Source organism: Gorilla gorilla, chromosome 7 (genome assembly GCF_029281585.2).
Source record: "Gorilla gorilla gorilla isolate KB3781 chromosome 7, NHGRI_mGorGor1-v2.1_pri, whole genome shotgun sequence".
NCBI classification, from domain to species: Eukaryota; Metazoa; Chordata; class Mammalia; order Primates; family Hominidae; genus Gorilla; species Gorilla gorilla.
The window spans coordinates 108,762,020-108,781,759 of record NC_073231.2 but is presented as its reverse complement, the minus strand read 5'-3'; the positions used below and the strand labels follow the sequence as shown (position 1 = coordinate 108,781,759).

General features: G+C 44.7%; 1 long non-coding RNA gene across 1 annotated transcript in view; it reads right to left on the bottom strand.

The window, feature by feature from the left end:
- The window catches only part of LOC109028036 (uncharacterized), a 130,378-nt gene that overhangs the window by 52,124 nt on the left and 58,514 nt on the right, over positions 1 to 19,740 (bottom strand). The window contains exon 3 of the long non-coding RNA XR_010134836.1: positions 6,361 to 6,684. This is a non-coding gene — a long non-coding RNA (uncharacterized lncRNA). The remainder of the gene's footprint in view (positions 1 to 6,360; positions 6,685 to 19,740) is intronic.

Sequence of the window (19,740 nt, the reverse complement as noted above, 5' to 3'; positions counted from 1 at the left end):
AATTCTAAGAGATATAACTCTCAATAGCTTGGGTGACCAAAAAGTGTCACTGTTTATCACCCTTTGAGGAGTCTGTGATGTAAATAAAAATATATTTGGTCTTTGCCCTACTGCCTGGCACAGAGCTTTTAAAACTTTTGGCATTTCCTGAATGATGGGAATGTCTTTTGTTACCCATGACAAGCTCCTTTTTTTTTTGAGATGAAGTCTCACTCTTGTTCCCCAGGCTGGAGTGCGATGGCACAATCTTGGCTCATTGCAACCTCCGCCTCCCGGGTTCAAGCAATTCTCCTGCCTTGGCCCCCCGAGTAGCTGGGATTACAGGCACTTGCCACCATGCCCAGCTAATTTTTGTATTTTTAGTAGAGATGGGGTTTCACCACGTTGGCCAGGCTGGTCTAGAACCCCTGACCTCAGGTGATCCACCCGCCTTGGCCTCCCAAAGTGCTGGGATTACAGGTGTGAGCCACCGTGCCCGGCCACAAGCTCCTTTTGATAACACCTGAGTTTATGCTGGCAAGGTAACTTAGGGTGGGGCCTCTAGATAGCATCAGGATGGGGGCTGGTTACCAGAAAGACCAAGTGTTGGGAGGGTTGTCATTTTCTTTTTTTTCTGAGATGGAGTCTCACTCTGTCGCCCAGGCTGGAGTGCAGTGGCGTGATCTCTGCTCACTGCAATCTCTGCCTCTTAGGTTAAAGCGATTCTCCTGCCTCAGCCTCCTGAGTAGCTGGGATTACAGGCACGCACCACTATGCCCAGCTAATTTTTTGTGTTTTTAGTAGAGATGGGTTTCACCATGTTGGTCAGGCTGGTCTCAAACTTCTGACCTTGTGATTCCCCCTCCTCGGCCTCCCAAAGTGCTGGCATTACAGGCGTGAGCCACAGCGCCTGGCCAAGGGAGGGTTGTCATTTTCAACCCTACCCTCTGACCTCCTGGAAGGAGTAGAGGGGCTGGAGATAGAGCTCTACAAAAGTTCTGCATGAGATGTGATGAGCTTCCAGCTTGGTGAACACATTGAGGTGCAGGGAGGATGGTGTGCCTGGAAGGCCATGGGAGCTCTGCATACCCCCCCCCTCCCCATCCCATGTCTTGCCCTGTGCATCCCTTCCATTGACTGTTCCTGAGTGGTAGCCTTTATAATAAACCAGTAAATGTAAGTAAAGTGCCTTCCTGAGTTCTGTGAGCCATTCTAGCAAATTGTCAAACCTGAGGAGGGAGGCATGGGAGCCCCCAATTTGTAACCTAGTTGGTTAGAAGTACAGGTGGCCAACCTGAGGTCAGGAGTTTGAGACCAGCCTGGCCAACATAGAGTAAAACCCTGTCTCTACTAAAAAATAACAAAAAATTAGCTGGGTGTGGTGGCACACACACACACTACATGAGTAGTCCCAGCTACTCATGAGGCTGAGGCTTGAACCTGGGAGATGGAAGTTGCAGTGAGCCAAGATTGTGCTACTTAACTCCAGCCTGGGCGATAGAGGGAGACTCCATCTCAAAAAAAAAAAAAAAAAAAAAAAAAAAAGAAGTAAGTACAGGTGGCCCAGACTTTTGATTTGGGCATCTGAAGTAGGGCAGTCTTGTGGGATTGAGCCCTTTACCTTCTGGGATCTGACACTAACTCCAGGTAGATAGTGTCTGGATGGGATTGGATGGGATGGGATGGGATGGGATGGGATGGGATGGGATTGGATTGTTGGACACCCAGTTGGTGACAGCAGTGAATTGGAGAATTGCTTGTGTGGAAAAACTCCACACATTTGGTATCAGAAGTGTTGTATGAGAAGGGCAAAAGAGTTTTTCTTTAGTGCCTAATGCTCACTGTAGGCTAGCCACTCCATTGGCCTAGGCTTTTGCCATGTTATCTTTGTTCAGTACACCTCAGCCCTGCCAGGACCAAATCTTTGTCCTGAATCCCAGCCCTTTCCTCTGAGGCCATAAGATCCTGCCTTCTCCCACATGAGGTCAAATCCTATGTTGTCTAGGACCCTGAAGCTGTTACTTCCTGAGTTGGACAATTGTCTAGTGGTTAGACATCCCCTCTTTTAACTGTAGGATTGACTTATCCATCTCCCACCCCACTCTTATGACTTGCCTTCAACTATACGTGAGATTTCTGTTGATTAATAGTTCAGATGTCTTCTGTAAGGCCAGGCTCTTCTTCCAGAGCTGTCTTTTTCTCTGTCTCAATAGCCCATGTTTCTGAGGCCATATGCCTGAGCATCCCTATGTTATGGATGGAAGCATGAGAAGGGTGAAAAAGTATACAGACTCATGTTTCCAACAACATTAACTGAACACTTCCTATATGCCACACACTGCACTAAGAGCTTCCTTCATTCATTTAAGAAAGTAATTGATTGCCAGCTATGGGGCAGGTACTATGCAAATGGCATTAGGGATATATCAGTAAACAGGAAGATAAGGTATCTGCCCTGGGGAGCTTACTTTCTATTGTGGGATGTAATCGATAAGCCAGTGTAGCCAGTGCTGTCCTGGTCCTGTTGGCCGGATCCTACACTGTTTCTCTGTGCCTCTCCCCCAGCTCCTGTGTGTGTTTTCTGCGATGGCCGCACCTGCAACTTTCCAGAGACATGTTCTTGGGCAGCTGGAGGAAGATGGAAGTGCATGGGAGTCTATCCCACTCTAAACCCTACCCCAGTGGCCCTTAGCCACTGACTGACTGCTACAGGAATAAAAACACAGTTTATTTGCTTCAAGTTGGGATAAACTCCAAGGCAGAATTTATACTGCAGAGCTCCCCTGTGGGATCAGGTTGAAGCTGAGACTCTGCCTCAAATCCCACCCACACTTTCCTCCTTGCCTACCCCTGTCCTGCTCCCCCACTCCCTTACTGGCTGCCCCTCCTTAATAAATCACTTGCCCATGTATCCTCATCTCAGGATCCATTCTTAGAAAGCCTGATATAAGACAGCAAGTCCTCAAATAGATAATGATAAGCTGCAATTCGTCTATGAGGAAAGGAGTGTTGTGATAGAGAACGATGGAGGAAACTACATTAGACAGGAAAGGCAACCCAAGGAGGGGATATTTCAGCCAAGAAGGAGCCAGATATATGAAAAGCCAGGAGAAGAGTATTTCTGACAGAGGGAATGGAAAGGGCAAAGGTCTTGAGGCATGAAAGAAGCAGGCATTGCATGGTGGCTCATGCCTGTAATTCCAGCACTTTGGGAAGCTAAGGTGGGCGGATCACTTGAGGTCAGGAGTTCAAAACCAGCCTGGCCAAGATGGTGAAACCGCATCTCTACTAAAAACACAAAAATTAGCCAGGCATGGTGGTGTACACCTGTAACCCCAGATACTCAGGAGGCTGAGGAAGGAGAATTGCTTAAACCTGGGAGGCCGAGGTTGCAGTGAGCCGAGATCACATCACTGCCTCCAGCCTGAACGACAGAGTGAGACTCCATCTCAAAAAAAAAGAACCAGGATTTAGGAACAGAGAAGCCCATACATCATCTAATTTATCCCCAACAGCCCTTTAATCAATGTGGAAACTGAGGCAGGAGAAATGAAGTAACTGGTTCCAGATTACCACCGACACACAGTATTGGAGAATTGAAACCCTGATCGGAATACTGACCTTGGTGACTCTGGGCTGTCACAGCTGGCCACCAGAGTCTTATTTGCATGAGAGGCCCTCTGTCCTCAGGGAGGAAGATGGGGGAGGGCTCATAATAGATGCTGAGGTTTAAAGAAAAGGAGGAGATAAAAGAGGAGACTGATCAGGGGGCTCACCTTGGAAGTTATTTTTAACTCTTATCAAAGGTTGGCTGAAAAATGCATCTAACAAAATTACCTTCCATTTGGGACAAAAAAGTGATGCCTCTTTGCAGCTGTGGGAGAAATGGTGGGTAGGAGGTGGTTGGGGTCGCAGGCTCACATGGCCAGACTCCAGGGGACCCTTTCCCCCGAACCCCTTCTGCTTCAGCACTACCAGGCCCCTCCCCCAACCCCCACATAGCCCTCACTCCAGCAGGACCATTACCTGCTGTTTCATGAGCACAGCAAGCTCTTTGAGGCCTTTGTCCAAGGCACAGGCTGTTACCTCTACTGGGGGACAGGGAGCAGGGTTCCTTCCAACCCTTCACCTGCTGGCAATACCTCCTTCACTTTTAGGACTTAGCTCTAAAATTAGCTTCCTTGTGAAGTCTTCCCCCCTCCCAGGCAGTATTAGTCATCTTTCTGTGTTTCCAAAATGTTCTGTTTAGACGTGTGTTATGGACTTCACTACCCCTGTTTTTCAGGTGGGGAAAATCTGAGCCTAGCAGCAACTGAACTTGGAGAAAAAGTTGTAGGGCTGGTAGTGAGCACTAGAAAATTCTGTATCATAAGAGCCAGATGAGGCAAGAGAGTTCCTGATGACCCACGCAGACCTGACTTCGTGAGGACAGGGGATCCAGGAAAGATGGCAGTGAAGGCAGAAGAAGGGAAGGCCCATTTAAGAGGCTACGTAGGTCATTTAACTCTACTTCTGAAACCTTTTCCTACTGAGATTCACAAATTAAAATTAATTTTTTTTTTTTGAGATGGAGTTTTGCTCTTGTTGCCCAGGCTGGAGTACAATGGCGTGATCTCAGCTCACTGCAGTCTCTGCCTCCTAGGTTCAAGCAGTTCTCCTGCCTCAGCCTCCCGAGTAGCTGGGACTACAGGCACACGCCACCAGGCCCGGCTAATTTTTTGTATTTTAATAGAGACAGGGTTTCACCATGTGGCCCAGGGTGTTCTCGAACTCCTGAACTCAGGCAATCCGCCCACCTCAGCCTCCTGAAGTGCTAGGATTACAGGTGTGAGCCACTGCGCCCAGCCTAAAATTATTCTTTGATGAGCCTATTCTCTGGAACTACTAAGACGGACTGTGGCCATGAATAACTAGCTCCATTTGTCTGCTTTACTTATGAAAATCCTCAGTGTGGCTCTCCACCAAAGTATCCTGAATTAGTCTTGTGTGTCTGCACATGACACTATGTGATCCAAACTAAGAAGAACTATTCCCTGCTTTATGTCTGTCACTGGTTTCCTATTAAAGTTTGCATTAGTAGCAACTCCCATTTTTGTAGTACTTTACAATTCACAAACTATCATATTGTTTCAGTTTAATTTTCACACTGTAGGGACCAGGGGAAAAAATTCCCCTCTGCCCTTTAAAGAGTCACTGAAAGTCACTGACAAGAGGCAAATTGATAGGAGAAAAGGCATACAAATGTATTTGATCAGAGTTGTATGTGACATGGGAGCCTTCAGAATGAAGACTCAAAGATACAGAAGACGCTGCCCATTTTTATGATCAGGTTCGAAGTATGGACAGCTGTGTAGAAAAGTGATTGGACAAAAAGGGGTGATCTAATGCTCACAGGCTGGGGAAACTGAGCCAGCCCTGTCTAGATTCTTATTGGCCTCTCTGTGCAGCATTCCTTCCTTCTGGGTATGGAGCAGGGCCCTCTCTGGAATGAGGATCCAATAACCTACAATTAAATAAGACAGGTCAGATAACTTCTTTAAGGCCAGTTTTTACACAAAAAGGCCGGTGAGGGTAGAGAGGTAGGGTTAGAGTAATATTTTTAGGTTTTATGGTGGGCTTTGGGAGAAAAGGGGTTCTGGTTTCTATGATCTCTCTTGGAGATGAGAGCTTCTAACTTTTTCTTTCTTTCTTTCTTTCTTTCTTTCTTTCTTTCTTTCTTTCTTTCTTTTTCTTTCTCTTTCTCTCTTTTCTTTCTTTTCTCTTTCCCTCCCTCCCTTCCTTCTTTCCTTCCTTCCTTCTTTTCTTTCTTTTCTTTTTTTTTTGACAAGTCTCAGTCTGTTAGTCTGTTGCCCAGGGTAGAGTGTAGTGGCATGATCTCGGCTCACTGCAACATCCGCCTCCCTGGTTCAAATGATTCTCGTGCTTCAGCCTCCTGAGTAGCTGGGATTACAGGCGTGTGCCACCATGCCCAGCTAATTTTTGCATTTTTAGTAGAGATGGGGTTTCACCATGTTGGCCAGGCTGCTTTCAAGCTCCTGACCTCAGGTGACCCATCAGCCTTGGCCTCTCAAAGTGCATGCATGAGCCACCATGCCTAGCCAGAGACTCTAGTTTCTGTGGTTAGCCTAGCGGCAGAATGAGGTGCCAAGGACAGAACAGGATAAGGTCAGAGAAAAACTTTTGCTTCTGAGGCCTTCATTTTGGGTATCTTTTTCTGAGATCTTACAACACAACATCAGAATAATGTTACTGTACACCCATGTGATAGATGAGGATATTGAGGCTCAGAGAGGTAAGGTGACTAGCCTGGCAGCTACCTGGCAGGAAGTAGCAGAGCGAGAACTTCACCTACACTTCACCAATTTTAAGTCCAGTACTTACCTAAGAACTTCCAAAAGATGCTCCCCTGAGGCGAAGACTGGTTTCCAGAATTCCACTCTTCTACAAGCCTGAGAAAATCCTAATTGCTTGACCTTCAGAACTCAGGAAGACCTTTTTTGACCGTGGTTTGTGTCCTGGCCAAAAAAAGCATTATTACAGGAGCAGTATGCAGCATGCCCTAACCAAACCAGGAAGAGTCCATCACAGGTTGATAAATAACCCTGCTTCCATGAAGAAGAGATGATTCCAAAGAGAATAAACACACAGCAAATTGCTCCTTGTCGTAGGAAAGTTCCAGAGTATGGGCATAAGAAGAAGCATTTCCTAAGGAAGGAAGAAAATGGGATAGGATTAGAAAGTATTATGAAAAATAACTAATAAGAAATAGGGAAGGAGCAACAATCAGGATGGAATCATTTGCAAAAAGAAGAAGTAGAATGTGGTCCAAGGGAAAGCCCATTCAATTCAGAAATTAATATTTATTTAACAATCCAAAAGTAAAAATGAAGAAATTTGAGGCTCTTAAGTAAATTACTGTGCATTGAATCCCATGGGGTGATTGTGCCATGGGAGACACCAATGACAAGAGAGGAAAGAAAGTAGTGGTCATCATAGCTACATTTATTAGTTCTTGCTATGTGCCAGGTGCTGTCCTGTGACTTCAAAGATATAATTCCGGCCAGGTGTGGTGGCTCACCCCTGTAATCCTAGCACTTTGGGAGGCCAAGGCAGGTGGATCATGAGATCAGGAATTCGAGACCAGGATGGCCAATATGGTGAAACCCCATCTCTACTAAAAATACAAAAATTAGCTGGATGTGGTGTTGCATGCCTGTAATCTCAGCTACTCAGGAGGCTGAGGCAGGAGAATCACTTGCATCTGGGAGGTGGTGGTTGCAGTGAGCTGAGATTGCACCACTGCCCTCCAGCCTGGGCAACAAGAGTGAAACTCTGTCTCAAAAAAAAAGAAAACATATAAGATATAATCCCATTAAATGTGCACAATGATCCTCTTAGCATTTTGCAAATTGTACAAATGAGAAGCTAAGGCAGGTCGCTTAGCTAGTCGGTGATGAAGGTAGAATTTGAACCCAAGGCTCTTGAGCTGAAAATCTTCAACCCTATCTTTTATCACCTCATGGAGAGTTGCCTGCTTCAATGATTTAAAGTTTACATGTTTAGTATTCAGATTGCTGCTTAAATCCAATGAATTCTACAGTGATCCTAGCAAATGTATGTGGAGTTGAGGGGGGTGTACAGGAGGATTCTCTGGATAAGAAATAACAGAAACACAACTTAAACATTAGTTTAAACTTAAGCTAAAAGGGAATTTTTGGTTTTATTTTTTGAGATCGAGGTCTCACTATATTGCCCAGGCTGGTCTCAAACCCCTGAGTTCAAGAGATCCTCCCACCTTGGTCTCCCACGTAGCTGGGATTACAGGCATGAACCATTGCACCCAGCTCAAAAGGGAGATTTTTGGCAGCAGGCTGAGGTGGCTTCCAGAATGAAGGGTGAATTTGACAGCTGAGCCTTGGGAGGTCAGGAAACAGAGAATCTCTGAGATTTCAGCTCCTGAAATCAGGAATTTGAAAGCTCTCAGGACCCTCCCACTTCTCACCCTGTTTCTCTCCTTGGGTGGGCTGCTTCTTCTATTGCAAGATGGCTCCTTCACAGGGTAAGGGATGGCCTCTGATAGCTCTGGACTTCCAGCCAAGCAAGCAACTTCACAGAGCGGGGAAAAAAGCCCTCTTCTTTCCCAACTTATTTTCCTGTTTTTCCCCAAGTAAAACCTTTTGGAGGCAAGAACCATGATTGGTCCAGCTTGGGTCATGTGCTCAACCATGGGCGAATCACCGTGGTCCTGGGGGTGAGGTTCTATGATGTCACCTTCCCCACATACTAGGGTCACATGGGGTTTTGATGGAGCCTTTCTCAGAAGGGAGCTGCTGTTCTGAATAGTCAAAACTATAAGTGTCCATGAGAAATCGGACTACCAGCAAGAAAATTACAAACATCAGAAGAGATGCAAAAAGAGGTAAGATCAAACAGTTTGGTAGCAGAATAAAATGCTCAGTAGACTTTGGAAACACTATATCACAAAAACAGGATTTGGGCACAAGGAAAGGAGATTTATTTAACAATGTAGGGGGCATAAAAAGCAATTTAAGAGATGAGTTAGGATGCCAGCTCTGAAACCTCCAAATAGTTCTATTATGAAGAGAGATGCATTCTTGGAGAGTTGACTAACACAGGGTTCGTGCTCCTAGTTTGTGCCTACTAAATATTAATTCATTTTGATGGCAGGTTTTATTAAGAATTATTGCTTAGAGCACTTACATATTTATAACATATTTCAGCAGAGTAATTTGCATATATAAAGCTCTGCATAAATGCAAACGATAATAATGACAGTGTTGTTGGGCTTACATTTACTCTTTCATACATACATTTATTCATTCATCTCTTGTCTACCAACTGAGTGGATACTCTATTCCAGGCACTCTGTTGGACATTCCTAGCTTCTGCCCTCAAGATGTGTCTTAGTTTGCTCAGGCTGCTATAATGAAATACCATGGATTTGGTGTTTTAAACAATAGACATTCATTTCTCACAGGCCTGGAGTCTAGGAAGTCTAAGATCCAGGTGCTGGCAGGATGAGATCATGGCAAATTCAGTGTCTGATCCTACCATGGGGATACCACGCTTGATATGGTTTGGTCCTGTGTCCCTACCCAAATCTCATCTCGAATTGAATCCCCACATGTCAAGGGAGAGACCTGTAATCTCCACGTGTCGAGAAAGGGAAGTGATTGGATAATGGGGACGGTTTCCGCCATGCTGTTCTCGTGACAGTGAGTGAGTTCTCATGAGATCTGATGGTTTTATAAGGGGCTCCTCCCACTTCACACGCAAGCTCTCTCTCCTGCTGCCTTGTGAAGAAGGTGCCTGCTTCTCCTTCTGCCATGATTGTAAGTTTCCTGATGCCTCCCCAGCCATGCAGAACTGTGAGTCAATTAAACCTCTTTCCTTTATAAATTACCCAGTCTCAGCCGGGGGTGGTGGCTCACACCTGTAATCCCAGCACTCTGGGAGGTGGAGGTGGGCAAATCAACTTGAGGCCAGGAGTTCAAGACCAGCCTGGCCAACATGGTGAAACCCCATCTCTACTAAAAACACAAAAAATTAGCCAGGCATGGTGGTGTACACCTGTAATCCCAGCTACTCGGGAGGCTGAGGCATGAGAATTGCTTGAGCCTGGGAGGCGGAGGTTGGAATGAGCCGAGATTATACCACTGCACTCCAGCCTGGGCAATAGAGGGAAAATAAAATTTTATTTTATTTATTTATTAAAAATAAATAAAATAAATTATCCAGTCTCAGGTATTTCTTTATAGCAGAGTGAAAATGGGCTAATACAACCCTCATGACCTAATTACCTCCCAAAGGCCCCACCTCCAAATACCATCACACCGGAGATTAGGACTTCAACATAAGAATTTTGGGAGGATACAAACATTCAGTCCATAGCAAGGTGCTTAGAGTACAGTGGAGGAGACAGAGCTATGAACAGATTATGTCTAGATAGGTCTATAGTTGACACTGTGGTGCACTGCCCAGATCACCGCTTCAAGATGGAGACACTTTTCCTCCCTATGCAGAGTTGCCCATTAAAGACTCAGATGAGTCCATCCCCAGGAATTGCCCTTGGCTGAAGGGAGCTGTCTTCCCCAAGGTTAATGCCCCTTCCTGGAATTGGGGCAGTCTGCATCCAATGACTGGCCAATGACTGGCCATTGAGGGAGTACCAAGGCCAGTCTCCTTGTCTCAGCTGGAGTAAACACTGAAAGGTTACCCAGTCAGCTGAGGTCTCTGCTGCAACTGCACCACAGTTCAACTCTTCCTTTACCCAGTTCTGCTTCTCTCACTCCCTTATAGGTGTTGTTCCTGAGAACACACTCCAAAAAATCCCGTCTGCATATAAATCTCCATCTCTGAGTCCATTTTACAGGGAACCCCACCTAAGACAAGATGCAGCTTAGCAAATTATTATTAGGAAAAGCTGTCCTATTCACAGTTGCCAGGGCCTACTTTCCAAATAGAAAACGCTAGTTACCTTGGAAGAAGTCTTTGGAGAAGAATCACCAGGATGGCTTCTCTACATTGTATAAATATAGAGAAGGAGGCACCCATTGCCTGGGAGAAAGAGGGGACAGAGTATTTGCAGTGTGAGAAAACCTGGTCCCAGTGTACAGAGCTGGTCTGTTGGGGAGAATGTGGATAATTTTGCATAGAGGACAAGAAGCTTCCTGGGAGGGGAGGAATGGATACCTGGAACCCTCTCCCTTTTGAGGTTTATATAACTCCTCTGATAAATGGGGCAGTCCCAACTGAGGTCCCCTGGTGAGAAAAGAGAAAAAGGCTCTAGAGAAGAACTCACTAGGAGCAAAGGAGAAGTCCCTGGGAAGCCCCTCATGTCCCAGTCATCCTGGTGTGAAAGTGGGCTTTGGGGAAAAGAATGATCATAAGATTGTAAGTTAAAGAGCCAAAGAGGGAAAGATTTCTAACAAGACAACACGGAGGGCATGGGATCACCTTCCCCCCGAGGACCTCTTGGCCGGTGAGGAATATTAACTTGAAAGACTGTCATCTCAGCAGCAGCAGACAAGCACATACTGGACTACAAAACCAACTTTTAATACCAGCACTGTAGAGTAGTAACAGAATCAACCACAGTGGAAAACAGGGGCCTACTGGAAACTGGTGAGAATTTCCAATTCTAGTTCTCTAATGTGAGCCACTAGAGTTTCCACAAATTGGTGAAAGGAGGCTGTTACCAATTTATTTAACACTCAAAAAGAATGTGATTTTATTGGTACTTTAATCTGGTGAAGGGGGTCATATGGTTACAAGTAATTCCAAAACAAAGTGAATAGTACATTAGGAAGAGGAATGGCTGGGCACGGTGGCTCATGCCTATAATCCTAGCAATTTGGGAGGCTGAGGGAGGTGGATTGCTTGAGGCTATGACTTTAAGACCAGACTAGGCAACCTAGCAAGACTGTGTCTCTAAAAAAATTTAAAAAAAATTAGCCGGGTGTAATGGTGCATACCTATGGTCCCAGCTACTCAGGAGGCTGAGATGGGAGGATTGCTTGAGCCCAGGAGTTGGAGGCTGCAACGAGCTGTGATTGTGCCACTGCACTCCAGCCTGAGCAACATAGTGAGACCCTTTCTCAAAAAAAAAATAAATAAATAAAAAAAATAAGAAGAGCATGACTACTGCCAAGGAGGAAATCTTCCCAGAGGATATGAACCAAGCTAAGTCCTGTAGGCTTAAGAGGAGTCCCCAGGGGGATTATGAGGTGTGGCCATTCATCAGAAGGGCATCCTAGACTTTTCAGGACCAAAGCACAGAGGTGAGAAGAAGCACTGTCTCCTGTAAATAATCTACATGGCTCTAGAGCCCGGGAGGCACTGTAAGCAGGATGAGATGATGGAAGGCCCTAGCAGCCATGATCAAACATGTAAACTTGATTCCCATGACCCTGGAGTTCAGGACTGAAGGATAAGTAAGGGAATGAAGAAGGCCCTGCTGGGATTGAGGCAAATCTGTCAAACTGAGTCCATTCCCAACTAAAGGAAGTAACTGTCAACCAGCTTCTGCCAGTTGTTGCCATGGAAGGGTACAGACCCAGGGTTAGCAAATCTTCGAAATCGTCAAGAAAAGCTGGAATTACCAATATTTATAAGACAGGCCCAGATTTTTTAAATTGGCAATTATTCCAAAAACAACAACAACAACAACAACAAAAAACAAAACCACTGAGGGGGCTAAACAAAACACCTTTAGATGCAGTCAAGGGCCTCCAGCTCACCACCTCTGCTGGACTGAAGGGAGCTCTCAGGCAGAGAAATGGAAAGTTCAGATTTACATATTAAAAGTCACTCTTGGGCAGTATGATTCGAAGGAGTAAGAGACTAGAGATAGGCAGTCTGGTTAATTCAGCAACATACTTTTTGCGACCTCTGTGTGTGACAAGAGCTGGAGTCACAATAGTGAGGTTTTGGAACCTCAAGTCTGGTGTGGGAGAGCAACTTAATGAACAGTCCCACAAATGTGTAATCACACACTATGAGTGTACTCCAGGGAAGAAAAGAGTAAGGCCCAAATCGTGGGGAAATATGGAAAAGAACAGATTAAAGAGCTATTTTGGAAGTTTGGCAACAACTTAGATGGGGGAGAAAAGAAAGGGCATTTCAAGGTCTTACCCGGGTGAGTGGGTAGATGCTGTTGTGGAAAGAAGCAGAAAAAAGAGCATGGGAAACCCTGTCACTATTGAGAGTTACATAAACAGAGGAAAATGTGGTTTAAACAGATGATGACGCAAAGGAATGAGTGAAGTCCTACATTTTCATTTTTGTCCTCTTATGGAGGCTTCCAAACTGCCATATTTGCTTCTTTCTGGAGATAAACCTGCCCTGCCTGTCTCATAAGGCACTTATATTAGTCAGGATTCTCCAGAGAATCAAAACCAATAGGATCTATGTTCATATCTATATTTATTTATTTGTTATAAGGAGTTGGCCCACATGATTATGAAGGTTGTTGAATCCCCAAATCTGTAGTCAGCAAGCTGGAGACCCAAGAGAGCCAAAAGTGTGGTTTGAGTCTGAACGCTGGCAGGCTAGAGACGCAGGACAAACCAGCATTTCAGTTCCAGTCTGAAAACAAGAAAAAAAGCCAATGTCCCAGCTTGAAGACAGGCGGGAGGAGTTCTCTCTTGCTCGTGGGAGGGTCAGCCTTTTTGTTCTATTCAGACCTTAGCTGATTGGATAACATCCATTCGTATTGGCGAGGGGGAGTCTGCTTTACTCCATCTACCAATTCAAATGTTCATCTCAGGCCAGGCGTGGTGGCTCACTCCTGTAATCCCAGCACTTTGGGAGGCCAAGGCAGGAGGATTGCTTGAGCTCAGGAGTTCCACCAGCCTAGTCAACATGGTGAAACCCTGTCTCTACAAAAAAATACAAAAATTAGCCAGGCATGGTGATGTGCACCTGTAATCCCAGCTATTCAGAAGGCTGAGGCAGGAGGATCACTTGAAACCAGCAGGCGAAGGTTGCAGTGAGCCAAGATCACGCCACTGCACTCTAGTCTGGGTGACAGAGCCAGACCTTGTCTCAAAAAAAAAAGTTAATTTCCACCCAAAACACCCTCCCATACACCCCCAGAATACCTGACCAAATGTCTGGGCCATCATCTTCTCTCTCCTGGGCTACTGCCATGGCCTCCTAACTGGACATGATGCTGTCTGTGCTGGCGATTTATCTGTGATCTCCAAGATATCTTTCTATGCTCTTCTCTGTAATCCTGGGGTTGGGATGATGCAAACGAAATCTCTCCACCTCTCAGCTAGCTGGCTTCATGTTAGGTTTTCCAATGTGAGGCATTAGAAGGAGATCACAAAGCAGAAGAAAAGAAGGGACTTCTACCTTGTTTTCCACTTCCTGTTTTCAATTTTACTTCAGTAGCAGCACATAACTGGCCCTAGCTCCAGCTTCTGAGTATTCTCAGTACCAACCTTGCTGTGCCTCCCCTCAAGCCCCAGGTGCCAGCAGCAGCCATGCCACACCCCCTCACCTGCTGGGCTGCACCCCAGGGAGGTCTGAGCACCTGCAGAGCCACGCCCCTTTGGTGGAAACACCAGCCAGACAGCAACCCCCTCATCCGAGATCTGAGCCAGGCAGAGCTGTCTTCAGAAATCCAAGCACCAGCCCCGTGGGGCCCCTCCTCCAAGCTCGTCAGTACAGGCAACTCCACCTGTTCCCTCCTGTTGGTCAGCCTTGGGAGCGAGAGCTGCTTCCTGCAGTTATTAATCCCTAGGTTACCTAGCCTCTTCCTTTTTCCTTTTACTCTTTCAGCCCTCTAATGCCTGTGAAACCAATTCTTTATATTTACTGAAATACCTACAGTGTCTTCTGTTTCTGACTGGCCAATGGCTGATAACCCTTTTAAACCATTTTCCATTTAGCAGACTTTTGAAATCCATTTTCCATTTACCAGTTATCTTTTGAAAATGTGGCTCACTCCCCCGCTGTACTAGTCAAGGTGCTGGGTTTCAAACATCAACTTCTGGCTAATGTTTAAACAGAGGAGGGATTTATTGAAAGTGACTAGGGAGCTCAGAGAATCAAGAGGAAGACTGGAGAACAAGGTACCAAGTAAGGCTGTCACAGCAAAGCTCCCAGCACGGCTTTCTATGCCACTGATACCATATCACAGGAGACATATGGGCAGCCAGGTGTCAGTGGACATTGGTTGCCATATGCTGGACTCTGCTGCCACGGCACACTCATTCCTGGGCGCTCCTGACCCCACCACAGCCACCCTATTAATTTCTAACTGACCTTACGTCTTGGAAGATGACCTCATGATTCAAAGTCCCAGGTAGGAGCATCTGATTGACATTGCTCTAAGTGCCAGGGGGAGGGGGAGAGAAACCACCTTTTCTATTCATTTCTAAGTTGTAGCTTCAATAGTGGAACTGATGCCTGATGTGCCTCAAGTTTTGTGATTCCCAAAAATAAGAAGGGCTTTTCAATGCCCAGGGTGGTAATTATCCAGTATGTTGCCTAAAACTATCCAATAGCTTCCCCTCTCAGAGTAAAAGTCCCAAAACTGGCCTTGATGTATGGTATGATCTGGCACCACCTAACTTTCTGACCTCATCTCATGCCAATCTTCCAAGCTCATGTTTCTGTCACATGGGGTTTCTGTCTGTCCCCTAAGCATGCCATGCTTATTCTGACCTCAGGGAATCACCGTTCCCTCACTCTGGAAGATGCTTCCTTCTTGCCTCCAAGCATCAGCTCAGATATCTTCTCAGTGAAACCTTCCTAAGGAAGCCTCTACCACATTCCTCTTCTCTTTGTAGCACTTGTTTGCACGTGATCTTTTCTTGTGTGTTGATTTGTTAATTACCTGCCTCCCCTGTCTGGGATGTCAATTCTGTGATGTCTATTCATTGCTGCTGAATCCCAGCACCTGGGAGAGTGGCTGGCTCTGGCAGGTGCTTACTATTTGTTGAATGGACAGACAGCTAGATGGCTCAATTCTGTTTATTAAAGAGTCCTGCTTGATAAAAGAAAAGCAAAACAATGTTCTAATGAAAACAATGGCAAGTGAGATTCCATGGATGCTTTTTAAAATAATTAACTTTAGAACGCATCCATGACATTTATTTTGGAGGTTTCACTAAGGAATTAGGGCTTTAAGGTGGACCCTAATGAGGCTGTTTTAATCTTCAGGAGAGGCTATGGTTTCCTTCTCATGGCGACCAGCTAGGAGTCCTCCATTTTACAAATTAAAGCAGAAGGTAAGGTTTAGGTAAGGAAAGCCACAAAACATACCACATTCATACTGAGTATGGGTTTATTTTTCATTTTTTACTTTTTGGTTTTTTGTATTTTGGCTTTTTTTGAGACCGAGTCCAGGCTGGAGTGCAGTGGGGTGATCTCGGCTCACTGCAACCTCCACCTCCCAGATTCAAGTGATTCTCCTGCCTCAGCCTCCCACATAGCTGGGATTACAGGCAGGCACCCCTACACCCAGCTAATTTCTTTGTATTTTTTACAAAAAAATACTAAAAAAAAGATGGGGTTTCACTATGTTAGCCAGGCTGATCTTGAACTCCTGACCTTAAGTGATCCACCCACCTCAGCTTCCCAAAGTGCTGAGATTACAGGCGTGTGCCACCATGCCCGGCTAATTTGTTTATTTTTTAGTAGAGACAGGGTTTTGCTGTGTTGGCCAGGCTGGTCTCTAACTCCTGACCTCATGTGATCCGCCTGCCTCAGCCTCCCAAAAAGCTGGGATTACAGGTGTAAGCCACCGCACCTGGCCTGAAGTCTTATTAGCTGTGTGTTGTTGGCTCTGTCACTGCTAGCTGTGTGACCTTGGGCAAGCCACATAACCTCTCTTTGCTTCAATTTCCCGTTTGCAAAATGGGAATAATAACCGCATGTACACATAGGGCTGTTATGAGGACTGAATGAGTCAGTATATAGAAACCACAAGAAAAGTGTCTAGCATATAGTTACCTTTGATAAAGTATAAGTAATATAAGCATAAGCCAGTATTATTGTTTGGATCATATTTGTATGTTGATAAGAGCAACTTCAACAAGATAAAATTTTATATATCTTTCAGGGGCCAGGTGCAGTGGCTCACTGTAATCCCAGCACTTTGGAGGCAGACGTGGGCAGATCACCTGAGGTTAGGAGTTAGAGACCAGCCTGGTCAACATGGTGAAACCCCATCTCTGTTAAAAGTATAAAATTAGCTGGGCATGGTGGCAAGTGCCTGTAATCCCAGCTACTTGAAAGGCTGAGGCAGGAGAATCGCTTGAACCCAGGAGGCAGAGGTTGCAGTGAGCCAAGATCAAGCCATTGCACTCCAGCCTGGGCAAAAAAGTGAAACTCTATCTCAAAAAAAAAAAAAAAAAAAAAAAAAGTTTATATATCTTTCAAATAAAAGAAGTCAGAGGTAGGCAGCCCAGGGCTGGTATAGCAGCTCCTTGGTCACTGGGGGCAGAAGCGCTGTCTTCCTCCACCCCTCTACCACCATTGAATACATGCTTTATATTCTCAAAGTCCAAGATGGCTGCCAAAGCTCACATCTGCATTGTAGGCACCAGAAAGTAGGACTGGAGAAGGGTAAATAGGGACATACCTCACAGCCAAATCAATACCCTATAAGAAACCTTCCCACGGGGCCCTAGATAGTTCTTTTATTTGCATCTCTTTGGCTACAACTTAGTCGCATGGCCACACATAGCTGTCAGAGGTACTGGGAAATGTACTTTCACTGGATGTGAACACTCCAAATAAAGCTGAAATTCCATTACAAAAGAAGAAAGGAAAAATGGATATGGGCCTTATGTAAGTTATTTAACGTCTCCAAATTTTAGTTTTTTCCTTTTAAAGTGGGAACAATAGAACATGCTTCATACAGCTGTCTGGAAGATTACATGAAGAAAGCTTAAAAACTGCTAGCACAGCCATGACACACACTAAGTAAACATTAGCTGTTATCACAAGAAGGAAAAAATGTATCTCTGCATGCTTTTAAAAATAAGATACACAAAACCAAATGGAACAAAAAGAAGAAAAAATATTCCCGCACAAACTACTCAGTAACTTCAGAGAGAAACCTACTCTATCTGTGGGTTTCTTCCACCTTTTTGTTGCTTTGGCCTTCTTTATCTCAACTGACTCTCAGCTGACAAAGTTCCAGTTTTAAATATCATATCACTCTGCTTTGCTGCTTACAAAGGGCCACTGTGTCTGGGCGGGCCGTCTCAAACTCACTGTTCTGAATCTTTCCAGTCTCGCCCACCATCCAACTGCTGTCTAACTGTGCCCAGTGTTCTCACCCAGTGGTTCATAAGCCCGGCTGACCTTAAGACTCACTTACCTGAAGAGTTCGTAAAAATACAGACTCCAAGTTCCCACCCCAGGAATCAGCCTGCAAAATTCCCCTACAACCGCCTCAGCTGTGTCAAACTGCCTTGGGGTTTTCTTGGACTAAGTGACTCAGCAACTTGAATGTTTATAGAGTACAGATGAATATATCTTGTAACACAAACTAATTGTTACCAGGAGCCAGGCACTGATCTAAAGCAGTTTACATGGACTAACTCATTTAAGTTCTATTATTCCCCTTTATATAGATTAGAAAACCGAGGCACAGAGAGGATAAGCGACTTGCTGAAGGTCACACAGCAAATGGGGAACTGGGAGCTGAGATTTAAGCCTCAGCCTGTACACTTCACCTGTATGCTGTACCACCCTCCAGTCTATATTAAACAGTTAAGGCACTCCAATACAAATTACAAGAAAATTTTAACAGACTTCCTCCTAGCATTTATTAAGTAAACTGACAAATATTCTTATATCAATTGATATTATTCTTATGATTATTTGTTTTCCCAAGAACTTATGGCATAGACAAGTCTGTTATAAAAGTATTTCAGGTAGCCATCAAAATGGTGTTAAAATTATATTTTTATGTGTGCATAGGTACCCAGTGATGCTCTTTATGTAAAGAAATATATCTGCACAAACATATATACACATACACACTGTATATGCCTATAGACAGTCTCAGGGGAAACAGAGAAGTGTGACAGTTAATTCCAGAGGTAACATTTTGGTGGATATTTCTTTCCCTCTTTAAATTTATTTGAAATAAACATTTGAATTTTGTGCCTTTTCTGCCCCCAGCACTGCTGGGCCTGCAAGGTCTCTGTTGAGCAGCGGATGCGGGTCTCTGTTCCACAGGATGGAGTTGGTTGTTCAAGTTGTTAAGAATAAGGCCTACTTTAAGGGATACCAAGTGAAATTCAGAAGACAACGAGAGGGTAAAACTGATTACTATGCTCACAAATGCTTGGTGATACAGAATAAAAATAAATACAACACACCCAAATACACGATGATAGTTCGTGTAACAGATGTATCATTTGTCAGATTGCTTATGCCTGCATAGAAGGGGATATAATAGTCTGGAGCATATGTACACAAACTGCCAAAATATGGTGTGAAGGTTGGCCTGACAAATGATGCTGCAGCATATTTTACTAGCCTGCTGTTGGCCTGCAGGCTTCTCAATAGGTTTGGCATGGACAAGATCTATGAAGGCCAAGTGGAAGTGACTGGAGATGAATATAATGTGAAAAGCACTGATGGACAGCCAGGCACCTTAACCTGCTATTTGGATGCAGGCCTTGCCAGAACTACCACTGGCAATAAAGTTTTCGGCACCCTGAAGGGAGCTGTGGATGGAGGCTTGTCTGTCCCTCACAGTACCAAATGATTCCCTGGTTATGATTCTGAAAGCAAGGAATTTAATGCAGAAATACACCGGAAGTACATCAAGGGCCAGAATGTTGCAGTACATGTGCTACTTAATGGAGGAAGATGAAGATGCTTACAAGAAACAGCTCTCTCAATACATAAAGAACAGCGTAACTTCAGACATGATGGAGGAGATGTATAAGAAAGGTCATGCTACTATACGAAAGAATCCGGTCTATGAGAAGAAGCCCAAGAAAGAAGTTAAAAAGAAGAGGTGGAACCGTCCCAAAATGTCCCTTGCTTGGAAGAAAGGGTAGCTCAAAAGAGGGCAAGATTCCTCAGAGCTCAGGAGTGGGCTGCTGAGAGCTAAATCAAACAACTTTCTGTGAGGATTTTTCAGATAAAGACAATAAACTTATTGACAGCAAAAAACAAAAACCCTCTCAAATTTGAATTCTGTTAATAAAAATTTCCTAAATTAAAAAAATAAGATGTTGCATGTATTTTGAAGCAAAAGCT